Source organism: Tachysurus fulvidraco, chromosome 10 (genome assembly GCF_022655615.1).
Source record: "Tachysurus fulvidraco isolate hzauxx_2018 chromosome 10, HZAU_PFXX_2.0, whole genome shotgun sequence".
In the NCBI taxonomy this organism is placed as follows: domain Eukaryota; kingdom Metazoa; phylum Chordata; class Actinopteri; order Siluriformes; family Bagridae; genus Tachysurus; species Tachysurus fulvidraco.
The window spans coordinates 12075033-12089720 of record NC_062527.1 but is presented as its reverse complement, the minus strand read 5'-3'; the positions used below and the strand labels follow the sequence as shown (position 1 = coordinate 12089720).

The 14688-nt window shown below is 41.1% G+C and overlaps 1 protein-coding gene across 4 annotated transcripts in view; it reads left to right on the top strand.

Annotated features, from left to right (window-relative positions):
- Positions 1 to 14688, top strand: part of LOC113659969 — a 182471-nt gene that overhangs the window by 143733 nt on the left and 24050 nt on the right. For 3 of the 4 annotated variants that reach the window (XM_047819421.1, XM_027173078.2, XM_047819422.1), the window contains one exon: positions 1267 to 1543. The gene's annotated coding sequence lies outside the window, so the exon portion shown is untranslated. Of the gene's footprint in view, positions 1 to 652; positions 780 to 1266; positions 1544 to 14688 lie in introns of those variants that run through there. The other variant, XM_047819423.1, reaches the window with a different exon arrangement.

The window sequence follows — 14688 nt, the reverse complement described above, 5'->3', positions numbered from 1 at the left end:
TCTCTGTACAGTAGTTAATTGTTTGGGGTTATGCAAACACACATGATGGTGGTGGAGTTTATGTAGAACAAAAAGAGATCAGTGCTTGGTTGAAGCCGTATTTAGCCGCTTTAATTGTAGCCCTCATTTACATACCATAAGAGCAACGTGTATAAAAATAAGAGCAGCTTTAAACAGGCCAGTAATGAACTTCAGAGCATTTCAACAAAGGTGCATGTGCAATTTTTATGTGCATTTAGGAAAATGCAATAACTTTTTGATACTAAGCAGATTTTTTTGTTGTTGTCATAATGCATTCATTTCCTATTGCGGTGTATGCTAGATAATTGCATCGTTTCAAGGCATACATCATTTCTCCCATGCTTCTATGCTTCAGGTTGCCTGAATAAATATGGCCTTTGAAAAAAGATTAAACTCACAACTGTCTCTTCGTGACAGTGTGTGTGCCCTGATTTGGCCCTGGGTGAGAGTGAAAATATATATATGTGTGTGTGTGTGTGTGTGTGTGTGTGTGTGTGTGTGTGTGTGTGTGTGTGTGTGTGTGTGCGTGTGTGTGCATGTGCGTGTGGTGGCAGTGGGGGTTGGGTTCCAAGCCTTTCTCCATGCACAACCCCACTCATAATTACAGGCGGTATGCAGTTCTCCTTAAAGAGCAATTTTCTCCTCCAAAGGGGACAACACTCACTTTGGCAGGGGTGAAAGAAAGAGAAAGTGAGCAAGGAAGGAATGATCAGACAGTGTGCAGTAGCAGAGAAAGGCAGATGTGGATGATGAGTATGGTAAGCAATTATATTTCTACTGTAAATAGAGAGAGAGAGAGAGAGAGAGAGAGAGAGAGAGAGAGAGAGAGAGAGAGAGAGAGATTCATGTCACCAAGCAAGCTAAACAGGCCGTTTGATCTGGTGTTTTCTAAGGCAAGAGTTAATTAAAGACCTCAGCAACAATGATTAAAAGTGTTTCTGACCTTCCTTTGCTCTACTTATTCTTTCCCCTGTGTGTTTGTCACTTTATCTGTCATAGCTCCTTTCTCTCTCCCTTCACTCTTATTCTCTCTCACTCTGCACTGTGCTGGCAGTGAACTGTACTTGGAGGTTTTTTTGGCAGATGGTTGGCCCTCTTTTGGCTGGGGCTGGCCCTGGAGTGTGCTACTGGCTGGGAGAGTGAGGGAAGAGAGAGGGAGGGAGGAAGAGCGGGAGGGAGGGAAGTAGAGAGGGGGTGGAGGCGTGGTCTCCAGCTGGTAATGAAGACTTCTCTTTTCATCCTCAGACTGTAGAGTTGGAGTGGCCGGGGCTGGGGGCTGCAGTGTTCCAGTACACTCTCTCTCTCACTCTTTCTCTCTCTCTCCCTCTCTCTCTCTACACCTCTCTCTCTCCCTCTCTCTCTCTCTCTCTCTCTCTCTCTCTCTCTCTTTCTCTCCCTCCCTCTCTCTCTCCCCTTCTCCCCCACCTCTCTGTCTCCTCACATGAGCCCTGGGTCTAAATGCAAAGCTGTGGAACTGCTACAGCAGATATGAAGCTCTCACACACGGACTCCACACACACAGGTAAGAGCTGTGAACTTCACTGAACTACTCAGAGTTGTGTCTCTGTCTGTTTATCTGTCTGTGTGTCTGTCTGACCGTCTGGGTGGGTGGCGGTGAGGTTTGTCACTTCCAGTACCTGAGCACAAACTTTCATTCACACACACACACACACACACACACACACACACACACACACACACACACACACACACACACACACACACAGAAGGATGACAGTTGGCAGTGTTTCCACAGTCAGGACTCTATAAAGGTCTCTGTGAGACTGGACTAGACTAAGGCAGTATTTAGGATTCACAATGAATGTGTGCAGTGTGTGGGAGCTGTTACACTGGCATCCACATCTCCCTGCTGAACTCTTGTACCCTTTCTGTATACATCCAGAGAGACGGTGTGGATCTGAGTAAGGTAGCCAGTATGTTTTAAATGGCTGTACAGGTAGAGTTGTTAACTTTAGTGGAGTACCTGTGATTTTGCATGGAAGTTAGTTCAAGAGGCATGAACTTGTTTGTGTGTTAGTTTTTGGTAGGGTTATACGTATGATTTATCCAAAACCGTTTGTGTGTTTATGTGTGTATCTGGCCTAGTGTTTATTGCCGAAAAGATGCCAAGAGCTGTTTCAACTCATCTGTGTAAATATGATGGGGACAGAGAGAGGGTGGAGACGTCTTTGCTCCTCTCATCTGTCTCTCAGCCTTGCAGCTTTGATGTGAGGCCTCTGGATATGTCCCTTCTCCCTGTGGCCCTCTTCAGATCCGGAACAGTCGACTTTCATCTGCATTCTTAGGGATATTCGTCCATCCGTGCACTCGTTCACCCCACCGCCTTCTACTTTGGGCATTTACATTTTCTTTTATTTATATCTTACTTCTAACTGACTATTGATCCATCTACCCATCCATTCATCAGTTTGACCTCCCACCCACCTATGCATGCTCCCATATACTGAACCATCTAAATCTATTTAGCCACCCACCTACCAAACTGCTTGTCCATCCATTCATTCACTGATCCATCATTTTATCATGCAACCATCCATCCATCCATCCATCCATCCATCCATTCATTTCTCCATCCACTTAAGTATTTATCATTTTATCCACATTCACTGATCCATCATTTTATCATCCATCCATCCATCCATCCATTCATCCATCCATCCATCCAGACTTTCATCCATTCATCCTCTGATCTACTGTGTATATATCCTTCCATCAATCCATCCATCCAGATCCATATACACCCACCTGCAGAATTCATCTACCCAACTATCTAGTCACTCAACCATCTATTTCTCCCTCCATCTAATTCTCACCTGTTTCTATAGGGACATGTAACTGTTTTCCCTTTGAGAGAATAATGGTTCTTTCCAAAACTCCTACCGGAAAAATCTTAAGTGACTTTCCGTTAGTTTTTGTGTTGGGCCATGAGAATTATGCTTTCCCAAATGTTCCTCTGAATAGTATACAGGAGCCGAGGCTAATTGAAAAAACACAAGCAGGAATCTGCCATGGAGGAGACGGACCTGCTCTCTTACTGCGAACTGTGCAAATGGACTTTCCAGAAGTGGCTGCAGTGGAGGAGGAAGGAAAGAGCAAAAGCAAGACAGACAGTCACACATACAGAAAGACAGAGAGGAAGAAATGGTAAAGATGCAAAGAAACGTCACAGAAATGAAGCTACATCTGAAAGGAGGGGTTGACCATTTAGAGCTATAAACCTAAGCTGCTGTTAAATTAACAGGACCATGCAGTAATAGCAACAGGAATATTCCATGTTATTCCAGGTTTGAAAAGACATAGTATTGCTTTAGTTGGCCAGCAGGCATGTGTATTTTAGTACCACACTGTAATGTCTCTTGCATGCCACCTTAACAGTGTCAGTATTTGTGTGAGAGTTTCTGAAAGTATGAGTGATGCATCTTAGTCAGGTTACACGTATTCCAGTCCAGGAGAGAATAGCTCACTGTGAAGGGTGCAGCAAGGCCTGTCTTTTCTAAAGTCTACTATTCTTCATCACTAGCCAGTGTGTAATCCTCCCAGTTTGCCATTTGCCAGGCTGCTGTAGGGTGAAAGCTCTGAGCTCTAGGAGAAAGCCTGCCTGCCCGATTTTTTGGGCAGGTTTATTGAGGATTTGCATCTAATATGCAAAATGCAGAAAAAAGTGTATGTGTGTGTGTGTGTGTGTGTGTATGTGTGTGTGTGTGTGTGTGTGTGTGTGCACGTGCTTGAGCATTCTTCCTAAACAGTGTCACCAGGTAACAAGACATTGCACACAAACAGGAAGTGAGCTTTTTTGTTTATATCCTCTTAGGTAGCTCACACACACACACACACACACACACACACACACACACACACACACACACACACACACACACAGTTATTACCAATCCAATCCTCACCTCAGAAACTTAAAACAAACAGACCAAACAGACTTACAAGGTCAAAACAGTCAGATCTACCTACACTTGAGGTTTCTACCATGATACAGCAGACACACACACACACACACACACACACACACACAAACAAAAACAGTATTTCACATACTTACCAAGCAATGCTTTTAAGGAAATGCTTTTATGCTTTTATTTTGACATCTCCATCAACTCTAATTTAGGTTGGTCACAGCAGCCAGTCTCTGAGTGATGCAGAATTGTTGAGTTTTTTTGTGGTCAGGCAGTGGTGTTTGAGCTGATGAAAAAAAAAACAAGCATGAGCAACAATGTAGAAGAAGAGGATGCATATTTCTGATTCCTCTGGAGAATTGAAATCTGTATTCATTCATCCTATGGACATACAATGCAAATAGCCTTCAAACAAAGTGTCTTTATTGCAAAAGTGTCTTTATTTATTTTACTCACAATAAATGTAACAATTTATTACATTTGATGCTGTCATTGTAAAGTGGTCCAATTCTTGGATATTTGATGACTTTTATGAATTTTATTGTGACAATTAGGCAATTAGGAAATGAACTAGTACCGTAGAAAGCAGTTTGAAGTGCATGAAGGGTTAAATCCTGACTCTCCCTTCTTGCTATGTGTACTTACAAATGAGTAACCTAGCAGGCTGTGAGTCTTCAACAGAAATATATATTTACGGCATTTAGCCAGATCAGTGACCGTAGCAGGTTTTCAGCATTCCTTTTCTAGATCTGGATTTCAGTCCTGTTTACATATATACCACACACATACATATATTGTGGTTCTTTAAAGATGCACAGCAGTAAGGTATGTGGCTGCTCTCTTCCTGCATGTATGTTTGTATGTCTCTGTTTGGCCATGTTTTGCCCCATTTACGCTGAAAATGCATCTGAAATTAACTCTGCAAATTACCTGTGTTTAGTATACAACATTACTAAACACAGTATAGAGGCAAAAACAAACACACACTTTACTGCGTTTCCATGTTGGGGTTTTGAACGCATAATGTAAAATCACATGAGTCACAGGAGATACCTCACATTATTCTCCCAGCATTCTGGACGTCCTCTTTATGTCAAGTTGCACTTTTAGCATTAGAGCCAAACGCAGCTCCCCCACAGCATTCTGGCATAGAGGTGAGAGCTGCTGATAGAAAAGCGGAATGAAATGGAGGGAGAGGCGAAGAATGATGGAACAGGAGACAGATGCTGTTAGCCTGCATCCTGATATCACACATTTTTGGCTTAGAATGTGTTTTGAGAGAGACAGTACACATCTTTGTGGAACAGATTGATAATTAAACTGAACATTTGATCTGTTACTCTTACTCTTTTCTTCTGCTTTCTTAATTTAGACACTTCTAGGTACTCTTCTTAGCCTGGACCACAGAAGCTTGGTGCCAGCACAGAAGGAGACTGTCTTTAACCTTCTATCAAACTGTCACAGAAACCTTTCTGTCAACATACTTCACTGGACAGTTGATACGCTCTTTACGCATAGAAGAGAGCACCTTGAGTCCAGAATGAGTCATATTTTGTTAGCTTTAGCACAGCATAGTTTATTTCAGGTTATGTGTTGTTTGTGTAGACTCAATGCTGAGAGAGTGATGCTAGTCTAGGTGATTCAGGCTCAAGTCTTAAGCCATATAGAGTTATAGCTGCAGAGAGAGTGTGCTGTAGTGGGTTGGGAATTTTCAGTAATGGCAGACTGCATTCCAAGCTGTTGGAGTGATGAGACTTGTTTAGTGTAGCATGTTATGTCCTGTCTGATGGGTGCTGTGCTTAGGAGCCATGTGAGTGACTTAAAGTCCAGATTGGACGATAGTCTCTCTCACTTTCTCTTCCTCTCTCTCCCTCTATCTTTGGCTAAGGGTTGGATTTGGCTGAGAGAGGGGAATCGCCCATAAATAAGAGCTCTGCACATCCGCAGACACTCTGGCACTTGTCCTAAACAGCTGGCTGCTTCCTCTTTTTTTCATCTCTGCTCTCTTCCTCTGCATTCCTGCTCTCTCTCCCTCTCCCTCTCTCTTTGGCTCTGAGTCATTTTTTTATCCCTAGTGTGTCTTGATCCAGATGCGGCATTGTTTAGACACATCAGTGTTGTTCAGGCACTTGGTCAACCTAGCTATGGCTGATGTCATGCTTCCTTTTAAAGGGGAAAAACCTCTATGGGCTTTTTTGAACTTTGTGTGCCGAGGCTTTCATGGGAAGAGAAAGAAGAGCTCATACTCTTTTTCTACAATGCTGCTGATAGTTGTGCTGTGTACCTTTTGGGAAATGTTGCCTAATAATTTGGGAAATTGCCCAATATGTACACAGAGACTAGTTTTATTCAGAAATCTATATTCTACATATACAGATTCTTTCAGCAAATGGGGTGACTATACCTTCAAACCTACAACAGCAGTCTTTAATCTCCTCTATGATTAAATTCTTGATTATAGGAATGAGAATGTGGCCTTGAAGATATCGCACCAGTGACATTTGTTTATAGCTTTAAACCCATGTTTAATACCTGTCTCTGACACTTGTGTGTGTTTGAGGTTATATGCTTTTGCATGTCTTCCTTGGTATCAACACAACCAGCACTTAATGCCATCCAAGAATGTGGGTGTGTGCTTTTAAGAGTGTGCAAATACACTTTTGATGGCAGGTGAAAACAAAAGATCTATAGTACATAGTGATATGAGTGTGTTTGCACATATCTCAATAGTCATGGATTTGGGGTGATGGAAAATTTTTGTAAAAAAAAAAAAGAAAACGACAAAATTTGTGTAAATAATCTTTTCAATCATTTCTCTTGTCCTCCCTTTGTGGGAAACATCTATGTTAGTGTCATTCAGCCAAAACTGTTGCTTTTGCCCTTTCCAAGTACAGCAATAATCATGTTATTTAAGCTGAGTGTTCTGCTAGAAAGCCAGCTGCTGATAGTCAGGGTCCGTTGTCGCATTCCACATGTAGCTGATTCATCCGCTCCATGTTTGCCCTCAAACATTCATGTTTGCCGGGTCTCAGTGAGTAACACTGGTTCAAATGGTCAGCATCGGAAAGTTACCCCTTGCAAAAGTTTCCAGTTTAGATGTTAATTTTTGCCATAGGGAGACTGGGGAAGGAAACATGGACTTACAAGAGGCTGAAGTGGATGCTGCAATAGCGTGTTGGAAAGCCCTGGCAGGACTTGACGGAGAACATTTGACACAACTCTTCAGTTTGTCACCAAAGCAAGATAAATAGAGAATCAGGTGAAGTTAGCAGAAGTGTGTGCAGCTATCAGGGGCCAACCAGTTCACGTGCTCGTGCGTATAGGTAGCCCAGTTAAGTTACCAGCCCAATAATTCTTCTTAAAAGGTCAATCCTTTGTCAATCCACACTACCAGGCAGCAAACTTTCTTTGTTTACATTGGTCATCTCTGAGATGTTCAGTGACAACCTTGATTTTAGGAAAAGCTTAGGTTTTCATTCTCACAAAAAATTAAACCAGAACACGTCATGACCGCTATGCAGTATAAAAAACAATTACTCCAAGCCACATATTTCACTTACTGCATCCCTTCTTCCATAATTAGGAATGCAAACATTTACCTCAGTGTCAGTACCAAATGAAAACCGATCCAAGCTAAGTTATGTGAAAACTTAGTTGAAAGGAGGACTTGTTTTATTTGCTGAAGCATAGCTAATCCATGTTGTATGTGACACCAAATCCCAGTTAATCAATATCCCAGTTGTCAGCATGAAAGGCACAAACAGAAAATCAAATCATCAACACACATACACATCAACAGATGCTGTGGCTTTGTTCCAGAAAGCTGGACTCAATATTACACAAAAGACTAATAGATTAGTGATGCATATCAAGAGGTCATACACATTTAGAGATTCTTTACATGTCTGCTTCCGCTGTTTATAAAGAGGTGTAAACAGACCATCTGGCAACACAGGGGTACATGTGCAGTAGACCAACATTTTATATTATACACTCCCAGGTCAGATGGTATAGAGCAACCATCAATAAACACACTCGGGTTCATCAGAAGTCAAGGGACGGGTGGGTGTGATCACACTTATGTGTGATTAAAAAAGAAAGAAGTAAAAGCTCAGATACTCTGCACTGAGGTATATAGACATCACAGATGCATACACATGAACCTGTGAGCACTGAGGAAAAACCATTGTGGTTGTTCCACAATTCTTTCATTCATAAATGGATTCTTAGACAGGCTGATTCATCTGTCTAGGACTTGGGTGACAAATTCACAGTAATGGTGCAGCATGCTTCATATGTCAGTGCCAGTTATTCTGTGGGAAAGACTTTGGCCTGGGCCCCTTCATCCCAATTTTTTTTCACCTCCCTATCAAATGTCCTTCATTCCCTTGTTCTTTTACAGATTCTTTATCTTTCTGTCTGTCTTACTGTCCTTTCTTTAATCTTAAATACTTTTTTTACCCTTGTCCTTTCCCTGTGGTTTTGGCCGCCCTATCTTTGTTTTTTTTTTCCATGGCCATTGTCCCTGCTTTTGCTATAAGTGTGTTATGGGAACCATGAACAAATTAGAATGGTGAAAATGGAGCTGGATGGAAAGGCTGTAATGACATCAAGGACACAGAGATGTGACTCATAAAGTGCCAGCTGTGTGCCAGCTGGAGGAGAGATAGAAGGAAGAAAGAAGGGAGAGAGTTTACAGAGCCATTTTTATGGTCCTGCAGGTGGGTGATGGAACAGGTGCTCAGAGAATAGGGGAGAGAGATGGCTGGTCAGAGGGAGGGGTGGGGTTATAAAAAGGGGAGGAAAGACGTAAATAAGGGAGGGGTAGTCATCCAGTTCAAGCCAAGTGGAACTTTCATTTCTCCACCTCCCTCTACTTTTACCCTGGGTTCAGTAGATGTTATGTTCCTCCAGATTTGTGCCAGGGTAAACATACAACATAGCAGGTATTAAGTACACTTATATGTCTTAAAAAGCAAATCACAAACAAATTATCGTTTTGAGAGATTTTTCATGCTTCGGGTTTGCCAGCTGGAGTAGGATGAATAGTTGTGTGGTGAATTAAATAAATGGCAGCAAAAATTATATCTGCCAATATCCATTTCACCACACAACTATTCATCCTCCCTCAGCTGGTTTTGTTAGTAAGTCCTCTTACTAAAGGACGATAATGAAAACCAATTAAGATGTGCCACTGGAGGCATTTTATCCTGTCCTAGATCTCATTCCAGATCAGTTGGACTCATAAAGTCAGAAAGTTAGAATTTTAGTTTCAGCTGAATGACCCCTATTTACTTTTTTACTATATATCAAACCTGCCACAATAAAGAGCTTTATAGTATTAATTAAATCATGTAGGACTCTCCGATGCAAATAGGTAAGAGTAAAGGACTCAAACTACTTGTGAGCGTGTTCCTACGATGCTGGCAATGAAGTGCTTTTTGACTGTTAAATGGGCAGGAAGTCTGGACTGAAGTAGCAGACTTGCTGTGATGCTTTGTTTTACTTCATATGATCCTTACCTTGCAATTTTCATTCCACTATCTGACACAAAGTGGTAGTGAAACATGAGATGAGAGGATAACTTAACCTTAACCTCCTCTCAGACATGGAGCCAAGTGTGTGTGTGGCTGTCATGCTTGTGTGTCTAACCCTCATAGTGATTGGAGACAGCGTGGTAAGAGTCATAGACTGACTCCCTGGACGTCCTTCAGAAGATTCCTAAGTTGGATGATTACTGTTGGGCTATTCTATGTTTTTACAGCCACAGGAAGGCAATATTGCAAGTTGTTAACACTATCCGAGCAATATGGAATATCTGGTTCATAGATATTTTACAGTTATTTTGTATTTTGGAGCTATAATTTAACACTGTAGATAGATTAGTTCTATAGTTTACTTATAACACAGAAATATAAATACAATCTTGATGTACTATAGAACTAAAACCTGCTCAATGTTTTTGATGCCAATGCTCATGTCAGTTTAAGCCAGATCAGTCTAACAGATGACTTTATTAAACACTGGAAATAAATTAGCATTCTTGCTAAAATGTCTTGCTGTAATTCTTACATAATGTCCCTCTTTCTTATTTTTGTAAAATCACAAGTAAACCCTGTACTAGATGAGTGTTTTTAATATAATCACTGAAATTGTATTTATTCTCAATTTCGACAGGTCACTTTAAATATCTGTACAATTTGTTTAACCTAAATTTATAAATTAATTTATTTAAATTTATTGTACAATTTATGAAATTAAATATCTTTATCCAGTTATTCTAGGCATACATTCTAGCCAAGCTGGAGGTGACTGGATGGATATTTTATTTGTTTATGTCATAACTGTTCCTGTTTTCCAGAGTATTCAGACTCTGTATTTAGTGTAAAGATCTACAGGTTTACTACAGGCCTGCAGCTTAAAGACTTACAGAGAGAACCCCCGAGAAGGAAAGCCCCAGATTTTAGTCTTGTTTTCTTAAACAACTAAAAACCTATTTGGATAATTAGTCCCTGGCCAAGCCTTGCCTTTCTATACAATTATTGTAGGCCTGGTGTGTTAAAACAACTTCTAAACATCTGGAAGAGGAGTAGGATTTAATCTGGAATGATTAAATAGTTTCTCTCTTTTCTATATATGTATAAATGGTTTTTTTTTTTGGCATTTCATGTATTTTGTTTCTTTTCTGGTTGCTTGTGATTTGACTTCACAACTTACCGATCACATTTCTGTATTCACTCTCCATCTCTCCCACACACTTACACACATGTGTATTCTGACACACGTATCTCTCTAAGAGTCTTGATGACAGACTAAACGCTTTCACTCCTGAGACAGAAGGAGCTGAGAAGCAGAATTGCTTGTCTCAGGTTTCCCCTGCAGTGTGTGCTGGGAGGGGAGCCAGCTCCGTTATATCATTTTCTGTGTTTCCAGTGGGTTCTACACACACCCCCCATCCCCCCAACTCTGATTATTAAATAACATGGTTTTCTCTCTGCTACTGTGCCTCACCCCCATCATTGTGGCTGATATTCCCCGGTACTGCTGATGCCGTGTTTTCCATTCTCTCCCACAGAGTTCTGCAAGAACTGTACTTTTCTTTTTGTACCATTCTGATTGCCTAATAATTGTCTTGTTAAAAAAAGTGTTGTTTTTTAAATAATAATTTACAATATGCCTAGACTTATATACCTAATACTCAGGGAAAAGGTGATTTTGTTTGTCAGGTTTTAATTAGATGTCATGCCACGGTTTTAGATAGGAGATATAATTACAGCAAAGGCTTTCTGCAGTAAATTGAGTAGCAGCAGCTACAGTCCATTTCCAAACTCTGGTTCGGGTCAGGTGTAGTGGCTCCTGTAAAAGCGGTTACATGGTAGATCCCTAACTCATTGTTTTACCAACAGGCCAGGAATCACGTGATCCACTTCTGAAGTGACAAAAGCAGTGTCTCTGGTGTTGTCTGGCATGGCAGAAAGAAAAAAAAACAGGCCAACAGAACTTCCCAGTTTTACACCAACCTTACTATACACACACTTGCACTTGTATATATAGGGGAATGTTTTTAATTTATTTATACTATTACACTTGGTTGAGATGGCTATATAACCAACTAAGTTTACTGAGGGTTTTTTACACCAAGGTCACCTGAGGTAAACAGTGAGGGGATGTCACTATGCATTAGCGTTGTTTTCTTGCCACATTTTGACAGCTTACTTTGGCACTGCCATTTATAGTCTGTGTGACAGGAGTTTTTAAAGCACCTCCACAGACCTTCAGTTAGCATGACTTCAGTTTTCATTTCATGAAGAAAAAAATGGCGAGTCAAAAGAAAGAGAGAAACTCTCCACCAGGGAGACTGATGTAAATGACAGAAAGAAGAAGTCTCGCTTTTATGGGGATGAGGAAATAAGTTCCACTTTTAATCTGTGTGCAGTCTAAAAATAGGCTTCTCTTCTCTTTTGGCTGCCCACTAGGTCATTCAAGTTAAACAAGTCTGGTCTCTTCTAAGAGGGAGAGACTATATGAATGTGTGTGAGTGACTATGAGTGTGTTCACTCACTCAAAGACAGAAGGAGGAAACAAAGCAGCCAGGGAGAAACTGAAAGGCAGAAATGATGAGCATGAGTTTGTAACATCTTGTTAGTGGTGATTGCTGTCAGAGCAAGCTTTTAATACAAAAAGATGGATGTTCATTTTGGAGTTTCTCCAGAGCTTAGTAGTTGGATAAAACACCTTTTGCCCTGAAGCCCTAAAGGCTTTTGTGAGCCTACAGCAGCAATAAAAACAGCTAGCACTTAGAAAAATGCAATAACACTGAGAGGTTTACTGGTCCAGTGGTGTGGCATAGCACTTTTTGTCACTTTCTTTTCTCTCTCTCTCTCTCTCTCTCTCTCTCTCTCTCTCTCTCTCTCTCTCTATCTATCTATCTTTCTCTCTCTCTTTCATACACACACAGTTTTTCTCTGACTGTCTCTGTTACAGTCAACTTTTGTCTTCAAATGTTTTCTTTCTTGTACTTTTTCTGTTGTTCTTCTCCTTTTATAGTCTTTCCCGGTGTCCTCTTTTTCAACAACTGGATAAATGGAAAATACAGGAGTGCCATTGTTTATTTTCAGAATGGGTGGAGTAGCCATATGCCACAGGATTTCACATGCCATTAATAGAAAAGGGCTGAGTTCTAGACACACTTCTGCCACCTTCCTAATCCACAGCCTCGGGTTAGGGAACATACCTGTGGAATAATCTAAAGCAAGGCCTCCTGGCGACTCCACCTCAGAAAGCTGCAGAGACCCTAATGACCCTTAGTGCTCAGTCTCCATGTTCAGACATGAGCAACCCTGGAAAGATAATGGGGTTTAATGGCCTTTCTGCTCTTCTTTCCACTGAGCTGCACAGTAGCAATGCTAACCACTGTTCCTCTGAGCCCAGAAATTCCATCATCAGCAGGAGCTGCTGACGACAACACAACACCTCCTCACTTCTTTCTTTTCCACTTTCACCTTTTCTTTTACTCCATCTTTCCTTCAGTTCCAGCAATTACATTCCACTCAGATGTTTGTTCAGACAACCTAAAATGCAGTGGGTTACCTGCCAGGAACACAATTACACAGTACACCATTACTTTTCATAGAATCAGATAAGCACTGCTGATAAATGGGTTTAAGAGCTTTTCAGCAGTAGTATAGAATACCAGAGGTATGCTAACCCCCTCCTCACCTATATCCTTTCCAGAAGGTCAGCGGTGCCTCTTTAATTCCAGCATGACATCACTTTTCCCACTCAGACCAGAGGCTGTGTTCTTTTACAAGGAAAGATCAGCTGGAGTGGCTGGATAGAGGGATTGCATCATCAATTGGCACTGATTATACAACTTCATGGGCTGGCAGCGAGTATGTGGCTCACAAGTCATACATTTGTCAACACAGTCTTAGACAATGAAACAAGTCCTCATCTGGCAAAAACACACACCTACATCCCTTTAGCACAGCCATCAGCTGCAACCAGAGTTTCTTTTCAAAGCAAAAATTTTTTAGAATTTATTAAGCAGATAGATTTTGTCTTGAGGAATTTTTTCCATCCTGCACACTTTGCACTAAACCCTTTAAGGGCCGCAGAGGAGGTTTTCTAAGGAGCTTCTGCTTTTTTCACATTCTAGAAAGCTTTTATAGGCTTGTACATCATTTTCATCTCCTTCTGTGATAGTAAGAGAGAAAAAAAACTTTTCACTTTAAAAAAACAAAACAGAAGTAGACAGCCTTAACAAGTCTAGCATTATAATCCATGCCGTACTTGCCTGAAACTGCAGTTACCAGCAGGTCAAGCCACTGGGAGAAAACAAAAATTCAGAAACTTAAAAGCTTGGCAACCCAAAGGAATTTGTTCTGCGTGTTTGTGTTTATGAGTTTGTGTCTTCTAGTTTATTTGTCGGGGTGTGCTTGTGAGAAAGCAGCTCATTCAGTGTGCGTGCCCAACCATTAGGCTCCACCTTTGTCCAGTTAACAGTAGCCTGCCTCAGCGTTTTATGGTCATGGGATTTAAACTCTGCCAACTTAAATGGAAGGGCAGAGACAAGAATGGTTTCTCTAGGAGGCGGAGAGAGGTGGCAGAAGAAGAAGAAGCAGCAGAGATGGAAAGGAGCGCAGACCCTGGCTTTTCACTACAGCTAGTCCCTCTAATGGCCTATGACAGCGTTTCCGATCTCAGGAGGCCCACAGCCAAATGGTTTATTCATCAGAGGCTCTCTCGGGTGCTACAGTGGTATGGCTGGTTCACATGCATGAGAGAGAGGCGTAAATTACACCTCATATTCCCCATCTCATGCCCTCATTCCTAGCTTTGTTTGGATGAATGAGGTAGCTGGCTTTCGTTTGCAAAAGTCTCTACAGGAAATCAATGAGGTAGAACTGTTGATGAAACCACACCACACATTTGGTCCCTTAAGAAAGTTTGTAAAGAAAAGGTAAAATACATATCTAGGGTTTTGATAAGGTTAGTGATGAAAGATGAAAGTCAAATGGATTCATATTTTTAGACCTTTTTCTACAAGCCATTACTGCAGCTTTACATTTGTTTGCATTAGTTATGGTACAGTATTCCTTTAACCTTTGTAAAACTTGACCCCCACTCTGCTATATTTTTCAGATCTTTTCTTACCAGGCCCTCTCTCTTTTCTTTTTTTTTTTTTTTTTTTTTTTTTTTTACTATTCCTGGTGTGGTAGATGGAGAGATTACAGAG